The 9,847-nt window shown below is 41.8% G+C and overlaps 1 long non-coding RNA gene across 1 annotated transcript; it reads right to left on the bottom strand.

Moving 5' to 3' along the window:
- Nucleotides 1-6,332: 6,332 nt before the first annotated feature.
- Nucleotides 6,333-6,705, bottom strand: LOC120643080. Its single transcript, XR_005662843.1, has 3 exons — nt 6,675-6,705; nt 6,473-6,583; nt 6,333-6,388 (listed from the first exon to the last, which is right to left on the bottom strand). It is a non-coding gene; the product is annotated as an uncharacterized LOC120643080 (long non-coding RNA).
- Nucleotides 6,706-9,847: the final 3,142 nt, after the last annotated feature.

Genomic DNA, 9,847 nt, shown 5'->3' on the forward strand with positions numbered 1-9,847 from the left:
GTCTGCAGAGTGTAGCAACTAGTAGCTAGCAGCCTAGCAAGAGGATGGAAGGTGGCCTGGTGGCCTGGCGAGCTAGAGCCCTAGGTTCAGCTGGCTAGGCTGATGCTCTTCTCGCTCCTGCTTTGGCAGTGCGACAATCTATCTGGCCTATATATAGTGCCATAGCAGATATGATGCTGGTAGCTAGGCCACGGTCGTCTCAAGGTAGCGAAGGTGCTTTACCGACCTCGCGCACACGCAGGGACGACGTACCGGGTGTTACAACTGTCCAATATGTTGGCGGACCGAGGAAGGCATGATCAATGTACATTCTCGTTGTCTGCCATTGTTGTCCCAGAATAATCATCGAACGTATACATATACGGTACTACACCGCAAAAAAAAATGTTTGGATCCAAATGCTAAATGACTAAAAGTGCTAAACTTTAACAATAGCTCATCCAAATAGAAGTGAAAATGGGATGGGCTAAACTTTAGCAAATGCAAAACTTAAAAACTTTAGCAAAATATGAGTGCTAATAGGTACTGTACATTCAACTTTAACCTATCCAAACAGAACCATAATCCCTACTTAGGTATATATTGTTGAAGGACTGCTGCTTCATAAAATTTAAAGCCGTTTTAAGGCTTTGGTTGTAATATCACCTTTTGCAGGAATAAATGACGTTATATCTTGAGGTTGGACTCGGTAGGCTAAGTTATTGTTATGAACTTTATTCGTTTGGGTTCGAGCTCTAAGGCCCTATTTGGTTCCAAATAAGTCACCTACTTATAAGCTAAAAAGTGATTTAATTTATCAAACAACTCTAACTTATAAGTCACCTCAACTTATAAGTTTTAAGCAGCTCCACCCCAATTTAAAACTTATAAGTCCCCCCTTTTTTTATGGGGCCCAAAGCTTTTAAGTCACTTAACAACCAAACACCCCTAACTTATAAGTTATTGATTTTAAGTCACTTGACTTATAATTAGGTGACTTATTTAGAACCAAACAGGGCCTAAACTTATTAGCATATCTAAGGAGAGAGGGGGATCCAGTCTTTCTTATCGAGAAGGCTTCTTATTTTCTAAAGTGGTATGAACAAGGATGTTTCCATTCACGTAGGTTACTAATACATGCATATTTTATCCCTATGGAAGTTTTAGAGAACTAGCCAACAGATCTTAAAATTGACAAAACAATCATAAACGGTTGGCTATCAACGGTCACACCACCTATCATTAAAATTGTAAACACGAGCAACCATATCGAGTGACTAGCTAGGCAAAAAGTAAAATGCTCCTCGAACTCGTACTATCATCTACATCCCCAAACTTCCAAAAATGCAGATTCAAATATCCAAATTTGTTAATTGTGTCGCATAAAGTCCTAATTACTATTTTAAGTTATAAAGTGGAAGTATTTTTGCTAATGTCGAGCTTATATGTGGCCCAAATTTTATTTTTATTGTTTTGCACTCAACTCTTATATTTTAAAAAAATTTCTCCAAAATTTTTGTTCTAAAACTTTGTGTCCTAATGTTTTTCCGATGTTTCCTCTGAAATTTATCTTTTATATTTTGTGATTTTCACAAAGTTTGTAATAGTGTTGTTTCATAAAAACTTTTATACAGCTCTTTTGTATTTGAGCGTATTTGTACAAGTAAATTTGTTATGATTTTTATATGTTAAATGTTTTATATATAATTTCATATTTGAACAAATAAATTATAAAACTTTCAGTTTAGCTTAAGCAATTATAATTTGGACCTCACGTGATATGCCTAGTAAGTTTAAGGATTGAAATGTACATTTTGAAAGTTGCGGGATCTGGAGGACACTCCGATGAGTCAAGTTTAAGATCCGGTAGTGTATTTAATTTACTCCTCAGCAAAACCTGGTGCGCATGCTGGATCTATCCACGGTTCTCACTCGTAAGCCATGAGTGATGAGAACATGACATCCATGCATATGATCGTGATTGGTGCATGGCATAGAAAAGGAGTTCAGCAAGGGTGTCCAAGTCATGAAGGAGGCCCAAGGCTAATTCAGTTCGATTCATCAAGATGGAAGCCCAAAACAACTCAAGTTCGAATCCATCTCGGAGTCCAGGAGTAGCACGTGCTAAAAACGGTGCCCAGGTCACATACGGTGTCCGTTTTGGACATTCTGCATATATATGGAAAGCTAAGGAGATAAGCTTTCCAATAATAGTCCTTTCGAATTGAGAGCTCCAACCTTTTACTCAGATTCCCTTCATACACATTTGCAATTTTATATTGCTTGTTTACCCTTTTCTTGCTCGTGTTCTTCGATTTGCTTGTAGGAAAAAGTCTTTTTGGCAAGGTCAATTAAATTGTGCTTGGTTGATAACCAGCGGAGCAGCAGTGTAACAGTTGCACGACTTCGAATCGTATCTGATTAGAAACCGAATCACCAACATCGAGACTGCACCATATCAAATTTATCATACCTTTTGAAAGATCGGGTCAGTGCTACATCAATGAGTGTGTGCGTTATTGCGTGTCCATATATGGTACTAGCTTCACCATACTGCCATGCATGCCTTGTCGTGGAACTCACTATACGTCACTCTGCAACGGGGACCATCTTCCTGGGCTTGTGAATCTGTGATGCATGAATTTCTCTGTGGCCATTGTTAGCTCTATCCCTGAATTGGCTAGCTGCTGATGATAGACAAAAGCGAACGATGGAATGGATTCGGTTAGGTTCCGGACGGATGTCATGAAAAGAAAACAAAAAGGTACAAAATTGGATTGAGGAGATAAGTTATTTTATATTAGTGCTGCACAATTAGGACGCCTCACTTATTAGACAGGGTTTGTGTGGGAAAACGACCTAAGTGACATGGAAGTGTTAGTGAACGCAAGCGGTTAGTTGTGATGAAGACCACTAAACTCATCTCTTATGCATCGTTGTGGCTCCAAAGCACTTTTTTTTAAGGAAACGGGGACGCTACGCAAGCTACCGCGTTCAACAAGGATCTCATGTAAGCGAGTGATCATGGATCGTTACCACTAGACGCGCAGGTGCAGCAGAAGATGCGTTGGAGTAGACTTGATCCAATGTAGATGCGCGTCGGTGATGACACTACTAGATTTCCCCCCTAATACAACTCACGAAATGTGTTGCAATATGCCATATTTGGTTGCAATAGCCGCAATTGCAACCAATTTGTGTCGTAAGAAAACACAGCTATATGTCTCGCTGCATTAGCATGTAGCGACGCATGTCTTTTTTATGTTGCATTAATTTTTCTATTACAACACAATGAGGCGTTGCAACTAGCATCTACGGGCTCGCTCGTGTTGGTTGCAAATTATCATATTGCGACGCATCTGGTGTTGCCATAGGTGTAATTGCATCGTACCCAATGTGTTGCAATTTGTAAAATCTTGTGTTGCAAAGTATTGTATTGCTACACTCTAGTTGTGGTTGCTATAGGGAGAAGCACCTCTATTGCCACGAAAGTGTTTTGGGTGCTATATGTGGTTCCCTCTATTACCACGAAGTTGAGGCTATATGTGGTGTTATCTATTTCCACGAAAGTTGTTTGGTTGTTATATGTGGTTCCCTCTATTACCACAAAATTGATTACGGTGCTATAGGTGGTGGCCTCTATTGCCACGCAGCAGGGATGGTTGTTATAGGTGGAACATTCTATTACCACCAAATTATATAGGTTGGAGGCAATAGGTGGAGCACGCTAATGCCACCTAGTTTGATTGGTTGTAAGATATTTCCTACGTTGTTGCTTCGAAAATGTTTTGGTTGCCAAAAGTTCATGTCTCTATTACCACCATAATATAGGGTTGCTACAAGTGGAACTTACTATTGCCACGAGCCTTTGTGACACCGAAAAATATGAGTTGCGATAGGATGAATTCTCTTTTGCAACAAAAGGTATTGTTGTCATAGTTTTGTAGGTCGCCATATGTCTATTCTACCACGCTCATTTATTTGTAGCAGCAATAATTTAAAACATTAAAATACATAATCAATAATAATTATGCATTTATAATTCATGAAACAACATTCAACCATTCACTGATAAATTCCGTTCAACAACATCATGTAGCAACACATAGCACCATTCAACCATTCACTGATAATACTAATAAGTTTTCAACAGGACATTGTTTCAACACATTATTGGGATGACTTCAAGACGATCCCATCACTTGATCAGCAAAGAGTGACTTCAAGAAGGTCCCATCACCTGTTTGCTCCATTTGAAATGGCTTAGTTTCCTGAAAAGAATTAATAGCATTTGTAAGCATCAAATAATCTGTAATAATGGAAAGGGTGCAACAACAGCATATATCAAACCAAAGTTTCATTGTGAATCATAAAATTATCAGAATGACAGCAAATAATTAACACAACTATAAACACTTTGACAGCTGAAACAGAAACATTCACAGCAGGTAGAGTACAAAAATTTCACCTCCTGTCTTCTTGGCGTTTTGTCGTCTCCTATTTGCAGCTTTTTCTTGTAGTTGTTGTGATGAAACGTATGCCGCGGGAGGGACGGAATGTGTTTCACCAGCTTTACTACTTCTTGTAGTGCGAATGCTAGCTGCCCTTGGTTTACCACCGACTTCAGATTGCTCTGGGTGGCTTTGAGGCTTCGCCTGGAACAAAAAATTTGGAAGGAAAAAATTAGGTTCGATTTTGTTCTGTATCTGATGATAGAAGTAAAAAGTTGTCAATTCACGAACAACCTGACTAGAAGAGAGCACATTCGGTGAGTTTGTATGTACTTCTTCAGTACTCATGTTTGATGCAACCGCCACCACCTCTGCAGATGCAGCGATATTGTTGTTTGGCTAGACAGGTATTGGCTGGACAATCTATGAAAGGATACAGACATTTAGATATAGAACCTATGGAAAGAAAGTTATTCAATAACTAGCTTGACTAGTACCTGCTGAGATGGTGCCTGTCCATTTGCTGCTTGCATCATTGATAGGAATTCTCGCCTAAGCTCTTCTTTATCAGCCTCCCTAGCCTTGTTAATTTCTTCAATTTGTCATGCATGTTCTCTCCTTTCGGCTTCCCTGTCAGCTTCCCATGTTAACATTTGTTGTTGTAGCTACCCAAATGATTCCATGAGCTCGACGTGTTCCTGATGCTGTTGCTCCTCCCTACGAATTTGTTCCTGGCGATCCGCATTCAGCAGCTGCCTTCTAGTTGGGTTTTTTGCCAGGTACCCATTACCACGCAACTTGGTTGATTTGCACTCTGTGACTGCCTTGTATGCCTTCTGGAAAATCTCGTTCTTTTCCTTTTGGGTAACGAAGTTTTCCTCTTTATTTGATTCCGCCTCAGTAATAAGGCTGCTTGCTTTGTCCTAACATTTACAAGGCACAGATAGAGGAGTTAGTTGAATAAGAATTTGCTTGCATTCTATATTTGCATGGACTATATATAGTAATGTATGTACAAATTCAGTGAGAACTCACATAGACATCCCTAGATTCTTGGTCTTTCCAGTGCCAATTCTTTGTGTGAGTTATAAACCAAAGTTCAATATCATTGGGCTCTTCACCAGTTTCTGGGTCTCTCTGATATGCCAAGAACATAATAAATTAGTAATTCATCCTGCAAAAAAGCTTGTACATGTGCTTCTCTAGTTATTACCTTCTCATAGCTGCACTGAGCATAAAGGCTTAGAGCCTGACAAATGTCTGGTCCTTTGTTGGGCTCGAATCCTAGAATTTTGTATGCTCTTTGCCTTTAGAATGTCAAGATTTCAACAATAATCTTAATGACTCAGACATAGCCATTTGTATGAAATTGGTATTGTTCAGTAATAGTAACAATGTGGAACAAACCTGGAATTTTGCAGTCCTAAAATACTTCAACAGATAGTGCCATTCAACAATATCTAATTCTTTAGGCTTATGTAGTATTTTCTGATGGTAGCTATTGTATGCCTTGGCCGTAGCACTGAAAGTTGAACATCATTCTTTGTAACGCTCCTTAGCAATGTCCCATATGATTCTCCTTGAATGATCATTATCCTCAATGTCCCACCTAGCCTATTATATAATTACAAGAACATGCAAATACTATGTGAGTTGTTATGTTAGTTTAAAATTGAAATGTATATAAAAACAAAGATTTTGATTACCAATATATCAGATGCTATTGACTCTTTTACATCTTCATGGACATGTTTCCATGTTTTCACTCCAATGAGTGGCGCCCTTTTCCTTGTAAACATTACTATTTGATCAACGAATGAGCGGTAGTTATCACCTACCGGTCCTCCAAGTCTGGAGACGTCAACTTTTATCTTCTGATTGCCCGCCTTGATTCTCTTGGAGATTGCCTTCAAGCCTTTTAGGGGACCACATCCCCTTTTTCTGCCCATTTTCTGAGCCTATTCCATAGGAACAAAATGTAATAATAGACACTAAACGACATAATATGCATACACAATTAATTCCTAATAAACACAAGTTACCATTTCCTTGCCCCTGTGTCCAACGCCGAGCATGAGATGGTGGCTGCACTGGAGGTGTTGGGTTGCTGTCTTGACTGGAATGTATATGAATGGTAGGATTCAAATACGCATCTGCAGACAATTTTGTCACATGATGAGCTAGCATAATTTGAATTCTGACAAAGAATGGTAATTTGTTTGACAATTAGGAGAGGGATATTACTGATGTCATCAAGTTTTCCTTCAACCTCCAACTTGGGATGTCTTGATTGTGTCCTCCCTGTATATGTCTTGATACTTTGAAAAAGGATCCATAATATCAGTCATGAGTCAATTGCAAAATCCATGTGTGTGTGTCTATATATATATAGTAGTTCTATTTAATACTCTGGGTATGGAATATGGTATTCCATACCCGAGCCAGCCAGCGCACCCGAATCCGCCTCGTCCCCGATCGCCGCTTCTGGTTTTCTCCATCTGGTTCGCCCTGGTCTGCGTCGACATCCCCATCACCTCCACCTCCACCTCCGTCCCCACGCGCAACTGCCCAGATCCCATCCGCACCACCCTGCCGGTCGCAGCTTCCTCCCACTCACGCGGCCCCAATCCCTCCTGGAGCAGCACCTCACCGTGACGTCGCTCTCCTTCCCGGCGCCGCTCCCCTCCTCCAACGGTGCCAATCCCTCCCGGTGCCACACCAACCTCCCGTGCCGCACCACCGCACGACATCGCTCTCCTTCCCGGCGCCGCTCCCCTCCTCCAATGGTGCTCCCCTCCTTCGACGGTGTGGGGCCGGGGGTCGACGCCATTCCACTCCTCCAACAGCGCTCCCTCATCCCTCCCCGTTCCGCAAGGCCGTCCTCCCGACCCCGTTCCGCGAGGCTATCCTCCCATCATTGTTCCCGTCTTTGGAGGACGTCTCGACTGCGGTGTGTGATGATGAATCAACCTCTGTGATCTCCCCCCTGCTACGTGAGGTGCCCACTCAGACTCCACTTTGATTCGATCTATCTAGATTTCCCTCGATTTCCCGACCCGACCCGCCCATGCTCGCGTATGCCATCGTCGTTTCAGGTTGTGCTTGCCCCCTTCTAGCCGGAAGTAGCGATGGGCACAGAAGCGGCCTCGGCTGCAGCAGCGGTGGCGTTGTTCAGCATGCAGACGCGGGGAATCAGCCAGCGGTGACGGCATGGAGCTCGCAGCTGTGGGGGATCCAATGGCGACGGCATCGAGCAAACTGCTACAAGGTTTCTGGAGGTGGGCAACGAGTTTCACATCACCGGGTCGGCAATTGCAGCTGCGTACAGTGGTTGAATTCCAGGTATAATACGGACAAATCTCATCCCGTTGTTTGACTTTGTGAGTGATTTATTTGATTTTCTATCCCAACTTTCTGCATCACCTATCTATTCAACGTGGTTGTAGCTCTTAGTCGATCTGATTGAGCCTAATGACTTCATGTGTACATCCAAAATTTGTAGAGACTGGACTAGCCAACCAAATATTTGGTACTAGGCCAAATTCTGGATTGTTTAATTGCCTAATGCCTTATATAGGAGATCATATGTTCGGATCAATATACTTTGCTAATCTAACTCAAGAGAGGAAATAATGGTTCATTGTACTATATTTTGTCTGATAAATATGTCTTGTTCCATCTATATGCTTGTGATACATGCCCTATGCCTTTGATTGATTTCTGTGTAAACATTGATCTTTGGTGTTCAATGTTCTGCCAAGTGATGAAAAGAAAAATAATTAAAATTTGGGCACAAGCAGTTTGCACTATCAAACTCTGCAGCTAATGGAGGCATTACCAGTTCATCAGGTCAAGGGAGATAACTGCAATTGTATTTGGGCATTAGTGGATTAGCCTGTATCTCATTCCCATCTTTCTCATGAACCAATTGCCAGTTCCTGCTGTAACCGTGCAGTCTCACACTCAGTATTTTGAGGGACGATGCATCTCAGTCAGTTTAGCAATATGAGCCATGTTTGGTCCACCTGTGTGTGGTAGTTCAGAGATGCAATGCGCACACATTTAGTTCTAGAAAATTCAACATTGCTTGGATTTATTTGCTTTCAAAGGTTGCAAGTTTCAACATAATAAATGGAGAATCTTCATCCAAGTCAAACTTGAATTGCTCTTTGTAAGTTGGGAATTCTTCAAGAAATATATTTTACTTGTTAATATTACTACGTGTGATGCTGCAGATAACAAAGGAAGGAGGTGAAGATATAGGAGTGGGTGAGTTGCCATAAATCTAAATGACTAAATTTGAAGCTGGCTGCTCAGTGCGGTGTGATTGTTGATGAGTTTATTGCTGCACGGAGATCATCTGATACAATCATCATAGGTGAGGCATTGAGCAGGCGCATTGGAGCAAATTAGGATGATTGATATGATTCTCAGCATGTCGGTGCATTCATATGTGCGGGTAATCTATCCAGAAGTCTCTTAACGACTCCCTTCTTTGCAATGAATATTCTGGAATATTGTGATGGTGAAGGCCATGGCTGCCTAAAGACTAATATGGATCTGGTAAGCATAGTATACTATTTTCTTAAACTACATCCCATTTCTGCAATACCCCAATTTTCTTGTTATTATAGTTATGCTTTCTTGCAGGCACGATCAGCTAGGATAAGGGATGGGATGCTGCATTACCGACGAGCTTCTCTAGTTTACTATTGAAGGGTTCCCCTTCCATTTAAATATTTATCTGAAGTATAGTGTGTGCTAGCAAGATTAGTGTCCCTGTGCCTCCTTTCATTGTCCATATATACATGTTACCCTGTTACACAAATTAACTTGGTGAACAAATATGCTGCTAGTAAAGTCAGTCTGTTGTATTCGATGGTGTTCTTCTGCCTATCCGTGACCCATTCTCTCGCCAATTCTTTTTCCCAATGCATTTTGCAAATACAATGTTCGGAGACGGTGACAGGCAGAGATAGCATTTCCAAGACTTAGCGATCATTTTCCTCTAGCGATTAGGATTAGGAACGATGCTTGGCGGAGATGTGCGCGCGTGCGACTGAGGGAAAAAAACAAGCGCTGCCTGCTCGGTCCACGTACACGGCGGTCAAGAAAAAAAACCAGACGCGCTCACTCGCTCCTGTGCGTGCAGTTCCGCCGCGTCGGAACGGCTCGCGCTCGATGAAAACTGCTAGCGGGCTGAGCGAGGGCACTCGGGTGCGCGCCGCCGGCTGGCTCGGGTAGGTTTTACCATAACTCACCCATGGCTTGGTTCCTTGTATGCATATAAGCTAGCCAATCTTTGTATGCATCTAATTCAGATTCTTGCACTTCTTCTTCTTCATCATGATCTGAGGAGACTCTATTGGATTTTACTGGTGTTATGGCCACAGACGGGTTTGCTATTGGATTCTTTG

This window comes from Panicum virgatum, chromosome 7K (genome assembly GCF_016808335.1).
Source record: "Panicum virgatum strain AP13 chromosome 7K, P.virgatum_v5, whole genome shotgun sequence".
Classification (NCBI taxonomy): Eukaryota; Viridiplantae; Streptophyta; class Magnoliopsida; order Poales; family Poaceae; genus Panicum; species Panicum virgatum.